The sequence below is a fragment of the Clytia hemisphaerica genome, unplaced genomic scaffold, assembly GCF_902728285.1.
Source record: "Clytia hemisphaerica strain Z4C2 unplaced genomic scaffold, Clytia hemisphaerica genome assembly, whole genome shotgun sequence".
Classification (NCBI taxonomy): Eukaryota; Metazoa; Cnidaria; class Hydrozoa; order Leptothecata; family Clytiidae; genus Clytia; species Clytia hemisphaerica.
This window is the reverse complement of record NW_027104405.1, coordinates 406,816-418,194: the sequence shown is the minus strand read 5'-3', so window position 1 is coordinate 418,194 and position 11,379 is coordinate 406,816.

The window sequence follows — 11,379 nt, the reverse complement described above, 5'->3', positions numbered from 1 at the left end:
TAAGTGATAAGAGACGTCTTTTTTCGCCCTTTGTAAATCGGCTGCTGGGGGGGGGGCTCTCTACTACTTAGAGAGTTACTTAAAGTTACTTTCATTTCTTAACAATCATCACCTAACTAAAAACCTATCAAACGATTTAGCGATTTTCGTGAATTTTAACCAGTTTTGCAAAACTAAATAAATGTCTTGAAAGGCCCATGCGCGAATGTTTTTTGCCGAAGAAGATTCTTGACAAAATAAAAAATCTGTAAATTTTCTAACTTAAAATGAAATGTATGATTTATGTCACTTTTTGACCCATTAAACCTTCATAAGTCACAAGACAAAAATTTCAGACTAATTCAAGAGATATTTTTCCCTCTAAGCCATTTTTCTCGTGTGAAAATTTTCATATTTAAGACTTGATTCACGAAAGTTTATGCTCGCAAAAACGAATTTTACGAAAAGCGAAAGTAGTCAAAGTAAATGCCGTAAATTTCGCAATTTTTTTACCTCGCGAAAGTTTGAATTTGATTGATATCAATTACCTTCACGAACTGCAGTCTTTTCGTAGAGAACTATATAAATTCTCAAGAAAAAATGTGCTAAATTCTTAACCAGCGACGAAATTGAAGACGTACTTCACGGACATACCATTCTACAAGTAAGTTTTACTTTAAATTTTACAGTGTATGGCCCCTAGAATGTAGGTTGAATTCAAACTCTTTCTAGAGATCATAGTTAAAGATATTTTAACGAACTTTTCGCAGTGTTTGAAACTACTTTCTTTCCCAAAAGTTATTCTGCTAAAGCTTTGATTTTGACAATATTTTTTAATCGCTCAAAGTGATGTCACGTTTTTTCATTGGCCCCTAAAATTACTTCGCCCCTGCGCAACCTTTCGTAAAATATAGTGTTTTTTTATTTAGACATAAGATAACTCATACCATACATGAAGGACTTGCACTGTAGAATATCCTTTCACCGCGTCGCAAAGCAATTTCATCCATGCCAAAATACAATTTTCTATGATTGGTTTTACATCAAAAATTGCCATCGCAAAGACAGCGCAGCGGCGAAACATATTGCACGGCCCATGTCTTTCATGTATGACATGAGTTATCTTAAATCTTAAACAGCCTTCGCTGCTTCGGCGCAGCGGCGAAAGGATATTGTACAGTGCAAGTCCTTCACGTACGGTATGAGTTATATTATGTCTAAATAAAAAACACTGTATTTTACGAAAGGTTGCGCAGCGGCAGAGTAATTTTAGGGGCCAATGAAAAAACGTGACATCACTTTGAGCGATTAAGAAATTTAGTTAAAATCAAAGCTTTAGCAGAGTAACTTTTGGTAAAGAAATTAAAAATGCGGGAGTTTCAAACACACACACAACGAAAAACATATCGCACAGCACAATCTTTGTTCCCCTCCTTTGACATAACAACAACTGAAGCTCATGTAGAGTTTCTAAGAATGAAAGTGACGTCAGATCAAAATCTCGTCACAGAAAACAGTGTAATCATAATTGCCACTGCAGGAAGGCTAAAGCTTCCGAGAATGGCATTCATAGCTTCACGCATAAGGAAGTTGGGCAAACAGCTCATAATTTTGCGTCTGCGTTTAAGCGTTTTTCAGTATTTTAGTTCCGGTTAAATGGTGTACCGGTAACATTCTTAGCTTGACTATATTTCTATTGTTTTATCATCATTAAAAACACTTTTCCGGATTTGTTTTTATCTGATTACCCAATTTCAAAGCTCTGTATGTCTTTTTTTATTACCTCAGGGAGTCGAATTAAGGGAAATTCCATTTTTGTTGGGAAATTCCCTATTTAAACCACAAGTATTTATTAACCTCTCTGAGCAACGCACATTAGAAATTTATATCCTTTCAAGAACTTGTCGTTTGACTATTAATATAATAATAACAATAATAATAATGATACGATACGATTTTCGACGATTTTATCTTGATTTTCATGGATTGATAATTTCAGATCCACTCAGATTCTCACATCCTAAATCTAGCCTGAACGATGATAATACATTAAAAATTTCTCTTGTTATACCTAAGTTTTATCGAATCAAACCGGATTCTATTTGCTAAGTCTCACCTAAATTACTTTGGTTTTCCATGAGACGCCTTGGAAAGCGACAAATTTTTCAGAAATGCAAAATGAAAGTTTTGCAAGACTTTGAAAAATTTCTCGGTAAGTAAAGGTGTATCTCTCTTATTAAGATATTTACAAAATTGTTTACTAAGATATTCCATCGAGACTTAATATTAAATTTTTCTTATTTTTTAGTTCTTGTTCTAATATTATAATAGAAAAAGTGTACCTAATCTATCTTCGATAGAAGGAAAACTTTTATAAATAGTGCATTATCGAAACATTATCAAAATATATCTCAAATGATAATGATATATTTCTGGCATTTCCAAAATTTAAATTTGGCTCTTCACCTGAAAATTCTGTATATAATATATGTGCAATGTCTAGAAAAAAATTGTAAAATAACCTTGTAGTATACTGAAGAAAAATTGGGGCCGTATGCGGACAAGCAGATAGGGACGAAGCGGTGGGCTAGTATGACGAATAAAATGATTAGGATTAAGAAGTATAAGGGGTAAAATGTGAATAGTGATAGAGCTAGACTAAAACCTAAACAAATCCGAGTATCTGAGTATGCTAGCTGAGGCCATCGCAATGTGTGCTATTATAAAAAATTAACGAATATATTTAAAAAAAAATACTAACATAATGTTATATGGTAGACTAGACTAAGGTTCAAGTACTATTGGTGGCTAGAGGTTAAGTAAGCGACAAAATAGATCTAAGAACTCGGTGAGACAGAATCACGACATAGCGTAAGATAGAATGAGTAAAACTTGCATATATTGCAACACCGAAGGCTGTGTAAAAGTGTACTGGACCTTGCAAAACACGACCAGTATTTTGACATAAATAAGTGAGCTATCAACTATCTAAATCAAATTAATTGAAAATAATTAAACATCAAATGGAAAAAAAAAAAAAAAAAAAAAAAAAAAAAAAACTTCATAGAACTAGAATATAATAAAGTCATATAAATGCACTGAAGAAAATAAAGACTAAGTAAACCTAACAACAGATGGGCTAAATCTAAAAATCAGAATGGAGACTAGGGAACCAAGGCTACGAGTAGGAATATTGGAAGAATTGAAGTCAGAATTAAATTTAAAACTAAAATGGCGCGTGAATCAAATCGAGAATTAGACTAAAACTAGGTATAAGAAATAATATAACATAGAAAGCACCAGCTAGGAAATAGCGAGTAGCAACGCAGGGACTACAGTTGGTAGAATATGGTACTACTGCAAGCTCCTAGCTAGGGCTTTGTCGAAAAAATATTTTTTTGTTTCTTGACAAAAGGCTTTGTAAGTTTCTGAGTCACGACAGTTAACAGGTAGTTCATTAAAAATTTTAGAAGCTTCAGATTCAAAGGAACCACTAACATTACAGGTTTCACGCAATTTTCACTCTATTACAGTAAAATGGCAGTTTAGTACAGTAGCGTTTAGTATGATATAAACAAGCCATTATATACATAGCCTATACTAGACGTCACCCGCGTTTTTTTACGCAATTAACGTCTATTCCACTTTGCGACTTTTTCGAATGTTTTGAGCCCGGGTTTTCGGGCTCTAAACATTCGATTTTTTGACGTCACTTTTAACTTTCGAAGCTCCTGCAGTAGCAAACTAATCGAATTTGCGTCAAAACACTTGAAAGGCTTCTATTTTTCGAAAATCGTCAAAGTGGAACTCACTAAGAAACGAGATGAAAATCCCGGTTTTTAGTGTGGTGCTCGCTATTATATACATTGTTTTTGTAATAAAAGAGATGACAAAAAACAGATAAATAGCTTTATCTTATCTCTATAAAGAAGATATCTATGAGATGGACACAAATTGCTAATATTTGTAGACTAAATTTTGCTTCAGATGAGATGCCATTCTAACAGAAGTAACGGCTATTAGTAACATTTCTTTCCAAATTCAACAACTTATTTTATCATTCTTCTGCGGTGGCACTTTAATGAAAATTATGGCTAGTACAATAATGACCAGTTAGTGAGGGCTGTACTGAGAAATATTGCCCGAGGTCAAGTAACGACTCAGGTTGCGAGGTCGTTGCGTTGATCGAGGACAATATTTTCAGTACAGCCTGAAAAAAACGGTCATTATTGGTCCAGCGCGCAGCAGAATGGACCTTTAAAAAGCAACTGATCGAAAAGATTTTGTCTTTGTCAGGGCCTGTGCGCACAATAAATCAACAAGTCCAGGCTAAACCAACCGCCGATCTAGAATTTTTGTCCGCCTACCCGCGCGATGTTTGACCTATGTTTTGGATTGAATTGGTAGTAGAGTCAAATTTTCCGGTTAGATTAAATGGTTGTTTCAGGTAGGGTTAGAGCTAGGGTTGGGGATGGGAGTTAACCCCTGGTTAGGGTTTTAGCCCCCGGGTAGAGCTTGTAGTAAATACCATGTTTATAAGGAACTTTGAACTCCTCATTGCAGTTGTGACTCGATGGCCGAGTGGTTAAAGCGCTGGCGTTCTAATCATAGGTGCTTTGTATATAGTGGGTTCGAATCCCATCAGCGGCAAAAGTTTCGAAATTTCGGAAATGCGCTTCAAGAACTTACAAAACTTAGCAATACAAAGAATCTGTCAAAGAACAGAAGCTCAGAGTGGAGGATGGGAAGGAAACTTTTTTTCGTCACTTATGGAACCCGGTACGAACGACATTCGGTTATTGCCACGTCTGCTGGACCTTCACGCCGCTCCGGCTTCTTGTTGTATTTGTTAACCGTTTCCTTCAGCTTCGATCGATTTTTAGCACTTTATCCTGGAAAAATAGCAAATTAAAGCGAAAAACTCAAGCAAAAAAGAGTTGTTAAAAATTGTTATTATTTCCGACGTCAGAAATAAAAAATGAGAGAAATGATTGTCAACGCATTTTTTTTTTGTCATAATACTGAATATATTAGTTATGAATAAAATACATAAATTGCCCCAAAAATGAGAAAATGGCAAGACCAAGACCTGTGAAAGAAACCAATAAAAATCCTGAAAAACGCCAAAAAGGACAAACCAAAAATATACTCAAAAAAACAAATAAAAACAAAAACAAAAACACGCAGATTTACAAAGTCCAACAGCAATAAAAAAAAATTAGATGTTACGAAACAAATTTGTAATTTCAGCATCAGCTGTCGTGTTATTGAAAGTAGAGTGTCTCTGGTGCCTCCAGGACCTCGAACCTCTCAAACACCACAGCTGACCGAATCAAACTAAATGAAATTTTTCTCTTTACATAAAAATAAGTATCGGAAAATGCACATTTTTTTCACAAAAAAAGTTCACTTAGGCGAACGTAAAATCGTTTGGTCCCTTTGCTCAAGCTACCATTTGAGGAGAAAACTAGTGGGGTGAATGTCCCATTCTTATGTTCTAGAATGCGATTGAGATATTTTCACTTCTTCTTTTCCTCCATAAGTCTCATAACACTAGCAAGATTTTGGCTGCGATAACTTCTAGCAAAGGGGGAAAACACCCTCGCGTAAAGAAAAGCCTTCTGTTGTCGCTGCCAAAATCCTCTCAGTGCGATATCAGCCCGGAGATCAAGATCGTTGTCAAATCGCTTTTGGAGGACCAGTTCCTTCACCACATCTTACGTCTATAGACGTTAAATTTGCGGTAATGTTCACTAACTCATTGTGACAACGCATGTGGATAAAGCCGTCGACTTTACATTGAACTTCGAACACCAGACACAGTCGCTGGGGAGATTTTTCATATCCCAACCATATCTAAGTTGGTAGATCACATCGAAAAATTCCCTTTTCGTCAGCGAGAACTCTTCTGATTTGATCGGCAGTGATGACAACCATGATGAAGCACCATGCGAAGTTGCGATTTCGATGGCCTTCAGTTCGATCTGAGATGAAACAGACTTCAAGTTTTCGAGCTTTCGTTTTAAGAACTAGGTTTTAGATTCGACATTGGTTTGATCAGATTCAGTGATGTTCTGAGTCACTATCTTTCTGACAAGGTTTCGCGTGACTTTGACAGATTGTATGAATTCGAGCTCACATGTCTCCAAAACATTCACAATTCCCGAACCACCATGATTCACAGGTGATGAGAGTAATTGGCGTTCGTGGTCGTTACAGGTTCTACCTTCTCAAAGTGCAGGAATGAAAAGATGACGGATGACATTCTTCCAAAGGCTGAAGTAGTGGCTTGATGTTTGGGATGGTACGGATGATGAAGTTGAACTTGTGCATGAAGCCAGCGGTAATGCACAATACACACGCTTTTTTTATAAGAATAGTGTACTTTAGTTGATGGTGAGCATTATTCTTATTTTTCTATTGTTTTAAACAATATGTCTATTGTTTTAAGCCCGAAATCTCACCCTGATATTCTTTTAGAAGTTATTCTTAGTTATTCTCTAAAAAAGTGTACACCGATTGGGGGGAGGCTTTAGCAATCTCCGATAGTACTTTGAGTTGGTTGATCCAATCTTTTACATAGTTTGATACATAATCGACTTTGAACTCGTTGGTTCCGATTGCTGCACCCAAGTGACGTCTTCCCTCTTTGGTGATATTGAAATTGGTATCCTTGAAGATCGATTTAGATAGTTCGTATTTATCGGATTTAAGGACCAACCAGGATTTTAAGCCTTTAGGGAAATATCCGAGGTACGGACCGATGCTCTCAATCTTTGTTCACCATTCAATATAAGATTCAAGTTGACCCAGCTGCGCTCAGATCGTTAGCATACGCGACTTGGTTGACGTCCTTCGAACTGATGCTTTCTAGCAAGAGAACGAGAGCGAGAGCGGCATGGCTACTGGATCCCCTTGAGCTGTAGCCTCTGACGAGTTGATTTCATAGCCACCACTGATGAAGGTTGCAATTCCAGGGCAGATTATTTGGACGTTATGAATCATCACTCGCCGATTTATACGATTGAAGGCGTTGTCCGCGGCTACCAACATGATTCCATCACAGTCAGATTCATTCGATAGGATCTGCATGACATGAACGGCAGCTTCACATCCAGACTTCTGACTACCACAAAGCTGATGATCTCCAACAATTTGCAGTGCATTTGGTTTCAATACGGTCACGACAGATTTCCCAATTAGACGTCTCAGTACTTCACCGATTGCAATGGGTCTCACCCCAGGATTCTTGTCCAGAGGATTTAATCTGCTCGATAGTAGTGATTCGAGTGAGCCGTCTTGCCAAAGCTCAGGTTTTTGATAAAGCTTGCGTGATACTTTAGCGATAGCATCACATAGGTTCAGGCTGTGATTTCCAAATGCGGCAGATGTGAGGATTCTTTTCCAGCCATCAGCATCCAGTGTCGATGGGTCAGCTGCTCCTTTTATTTGGCAAGCAAGCTTCCTGATCAAGGTTCCGTCGATCTTCTGAAAAACATAATCTCCTACTTTGTTGATTGGACCGCTTAGCAGGAGCTCGTCATGACGGTCTTCTCCGTTGAGTGATAGCCTTGAGTGATAACGTTTTAAGCGGAGAGTCATTGACCCATTGGCGATGAGGCGGGTCATTTCATCGACGATCCCATTTCCAATTATTCCGGTAGGCAGCATAAAAAGGTTTCTTTTCCATTTTACGCATTCCTCATACACTGAATTGATGATTAGGGCTAGCTCGATAGAGGTGTGATCAACCCAGACTTGAAGCTCGTTCGATCTTTCGATTACAATTGACGTCATATCTTTTGGCGTCACCACATTTTCAGTTGGCACTAGAGTGACTTCGCGTTTATTCAAACAAGTTTTTCGATGTCTTGTTTTGCTTCCCTTGTTTCTAAAGGGGCAAATTGTTTCGCTGCTGTGTAAAATCTTCAAATCAATAAAATGGAATGTTTCCAGCGATTGACCGACGTTGCAACCGTCCTGACAGCCTTAGGCTTAGGGCTGAAAATGAATGTACCAGGATATATTTATAATAATTACTTGGAAAAAGAAAATAAAATAAAAAAAACAGAAAACCTGAAACGAAAAAAAAAAAGTCACCAAAAGTTGGAGATCCTGAAGTGAGAAGAGCAGTTAAATCCATGAAAAAATCTTTGAAAAATGTGAGTATTTTGAATTTTTTTATAATTGACAATTTTTTTAAAAGAGCAATTCTTATCGAATTCTGGAGGATTAATTTGCACAATTCCGATAGCGAGGATGAAGAAACCGAAGAAACTGTCGATTTTAATAGCACGAACGTCGAAATAAACATTGCCACGCCTAAACGCTACATCCCTAACTTTTCTAAAACGCACAAAACGACATCCGCAACACACAAGGCACACAACCTCGAGTCTAAATCCGAATCTGATAATGATACCAAATCCGACAGTGAGTCTGATCCTGACGTTCCCATGATCGAGGAAGAGCAACCAAAAGGTCCTGGGCAGTTTGCTTCATGGAGCAAGTCCATCACCCTCATTTTCATCAATGAATACGAAAAGCATTACGAGAATTTTATTTTCATACAGGACGATACTGAAAGAAACAAGTTTGGGAAATGATCCACCAGGGAATAAAAAGAAAGATTAAATCTGGAAATCCGGTACCACGTAGCTGACCCATCGACACTGGATGCTGATGGCTGGAAAAGAATCCTCACATCTGCCGCATTTGGAAATCACAGCCTGAACCTATGTGATGCTATCGCTAAAGTATCACGCAAGCTTTGTCAAAAACCTGAGCTTTGGCAAGACGGCTCACTCGAATCACTACTATCGAGCAGATTAAATCCTCTGGGCAAGAATCCTGGGGTGAGACCCATTGCAATCGGTGAAGTACTGAGACGTCTAATTGGGAAATCTGTCGTGACCGTATTGAAACCAAATGCACTGCAAAGTGTTGGAGATCATCAGCTTTGTGGTAGTCAGAAGTCTGGATGTGAAGCTGCCGTTCATGTCATGCAGATCCTATCGAATGAATCTGACTGTGATGGAATCATGTTGGTAGCCGCGGACAACGCCTTCAATCGTATAAATCGACGAGTGATGATTCATAACGTCCAAATAATCTGCCCTGGAATTGCAACCTTCATCAGTGGTGGCTATGAAATCAACTCGTCAGAGGCTACAGCTCAAGGGGGTCCAGTAGCCATGCCGCTCTCGCTCTCGTTCTCTTGCTAGAAAGCATCAGTTCGAAGGACGTCAACCAAGTCGCGTATGCTAACGATCTGAGCGCAGCTGGTCAACTTGAATCTTATATTGAATGGTGAACAAAGATTGAGAGCATCGGTCCGTACCTCGGATATTTCCCTAAAGGCTTAAAATCCTGGTTGGTCCTTAAATCCGATAAATACGAACTATCTAAATCGATCTTCAAGGATACCAATTTCAATATCACCAAAGAGGGAAGACGTCACTTGGGTGCAGCAATCGGAACCAACGAGTTCAAAGTCGATTATGTATCAAACTATGTAAAAGATTGGATCAACCAACTCAAAGTACTATCGGAGATTGCTAAAGCCTCCCCCCAATCGGTGTACACTTTTTTAGAGAATAACTAAGAATAACTTCTAAAAGAATATCAGGGTGAGATTTCGGGCTTAAAACAATAGACATATTGTTTAGAACAATAGAAAAATAAGAATAATGCTCACCATCAACTAAAGTACACTATTCTTATAAAAAAAGCGTGTATTGTGCATTTACCGCTGGCTTCATGCACAAGTTCAACTTCATCATCCGTACCATCCCAAACATCAAGCCACTACTTCAGCCTTTGGAAGAATGTCATCCGTCATCTTTTCAGTCCTGCACTTTGAGAAGGTAGAACCTGTAACGACCACGAACGCCAATTACTCTCATCACCTGTGAATCATGGTGGTTCGGGAATTGTGAATGTTTTGGAGACATGTGAGCTCGAATTCATACAATCTGTCAAAGTCACGCGAAACCTTGTCAGAAAGATAGTGACTCAGAACATCACTGAATCTGATCAAACCAATGTCGAATCTAAAACCTAGTTCTTAAAACGAAAGCTCGAAAACTTGAAGTCTGTTTCATCTCAGATCGAACTGAAGGCCATCGAAATCGCAACTTCGCATGGTGCTTCATCATGGTTGTCATCACTGCCGATCAAATCAGAAGAGTTCTCGCTGACGAAAAGGGAATTTTTCGATGTGATCTACCAACTTAGATATGGTTGGGATATGAAAAATCTCCCCAGCGACTGTGTCTGTGGTTCGAAGTTCAATGTAAAGTCGACGGCTTTATCCACATGCGTTGTCACAATGAGTTAGTGAACATTACCGCAAATTTAACGTCTATAGACGTAAGATGTGGTGAAGGAACTGGTCCTCCAAAAGCGATTTGACAACGATCTTGATCTCCGGGCTGATATCGCACTGAGAGGATTTTGGCAGCGACAACAGAAGGCTTTTCTTTACGCGAGGGTGTTTTCCCCCTTTGCTAGAAGTTATCGCAGCCAAAATCTTGCTAGTGTTATGAGACTTATGGAGGAAAAGAAGAAGTGAAAATATCTCAATCGCATTCTAGAACATAAGAATGGGACATTCACCCCACTAGTTTTCTCCTCAAATGGTAGCTTGAGCAAAGGGACCAAACGATTTTACGTTCGCCTAAGTGAACTTTTTTTTGTGAAAAAAATGTGCATTTTCCGATACTTATTTTTATGTAAAGAGAAAAATTTCATTTAGTTTGATTCGGTCAGCTGTGGTGTTTGAGAGGTTCGAGGTCCTGGAGGCACCAGAGACACTCTACTTTCAATAACACGACAGCTGATGCTGAAATTACAAATTTGTTTCGTAACATCTAATTTTTTTTTATTGCTGTTGGACTTTGTAAATCTGCGTGTTTTTGTTTTTGTTTTTATTTGTTTTTTTGAGTATATTTTTGGTTTGTCCTTTTTGGCGTTTTTCAGGATTTTTATTGGTTTCTTTCACAGGTCTTGGTCTTGCCATTTTCTCATTTTTGGGGCAATTTATGTATTTTATTCATAACTAATATATTCAGTATTATGACAAAAAAAAAATGCGTTGACATCATTTCTCTCATTTTTTATTTCTGACGTCGGAAATAATAACAATTTTTAACAACTCTTTTTTGCTTGAGTTTTTCGCTTTAATTTGCTATTTTTCCAGGATAAAGTGCTAAAAATCGATCGAAGCTGAAGGAAACGGTTAACAAATACAACAAGAAGCCGGAGCGGCGTGAAGGTCCAGCAGACGTGGCAATAACCGAATGTCGTTCGTACCGGGTTCCATAAGTGACGAAAAAAAGTTTCCTTCCCATCCTCCACTCTGAGCTTCTGTTCTTTGACAGATTCTTTGTATTGCTAAGT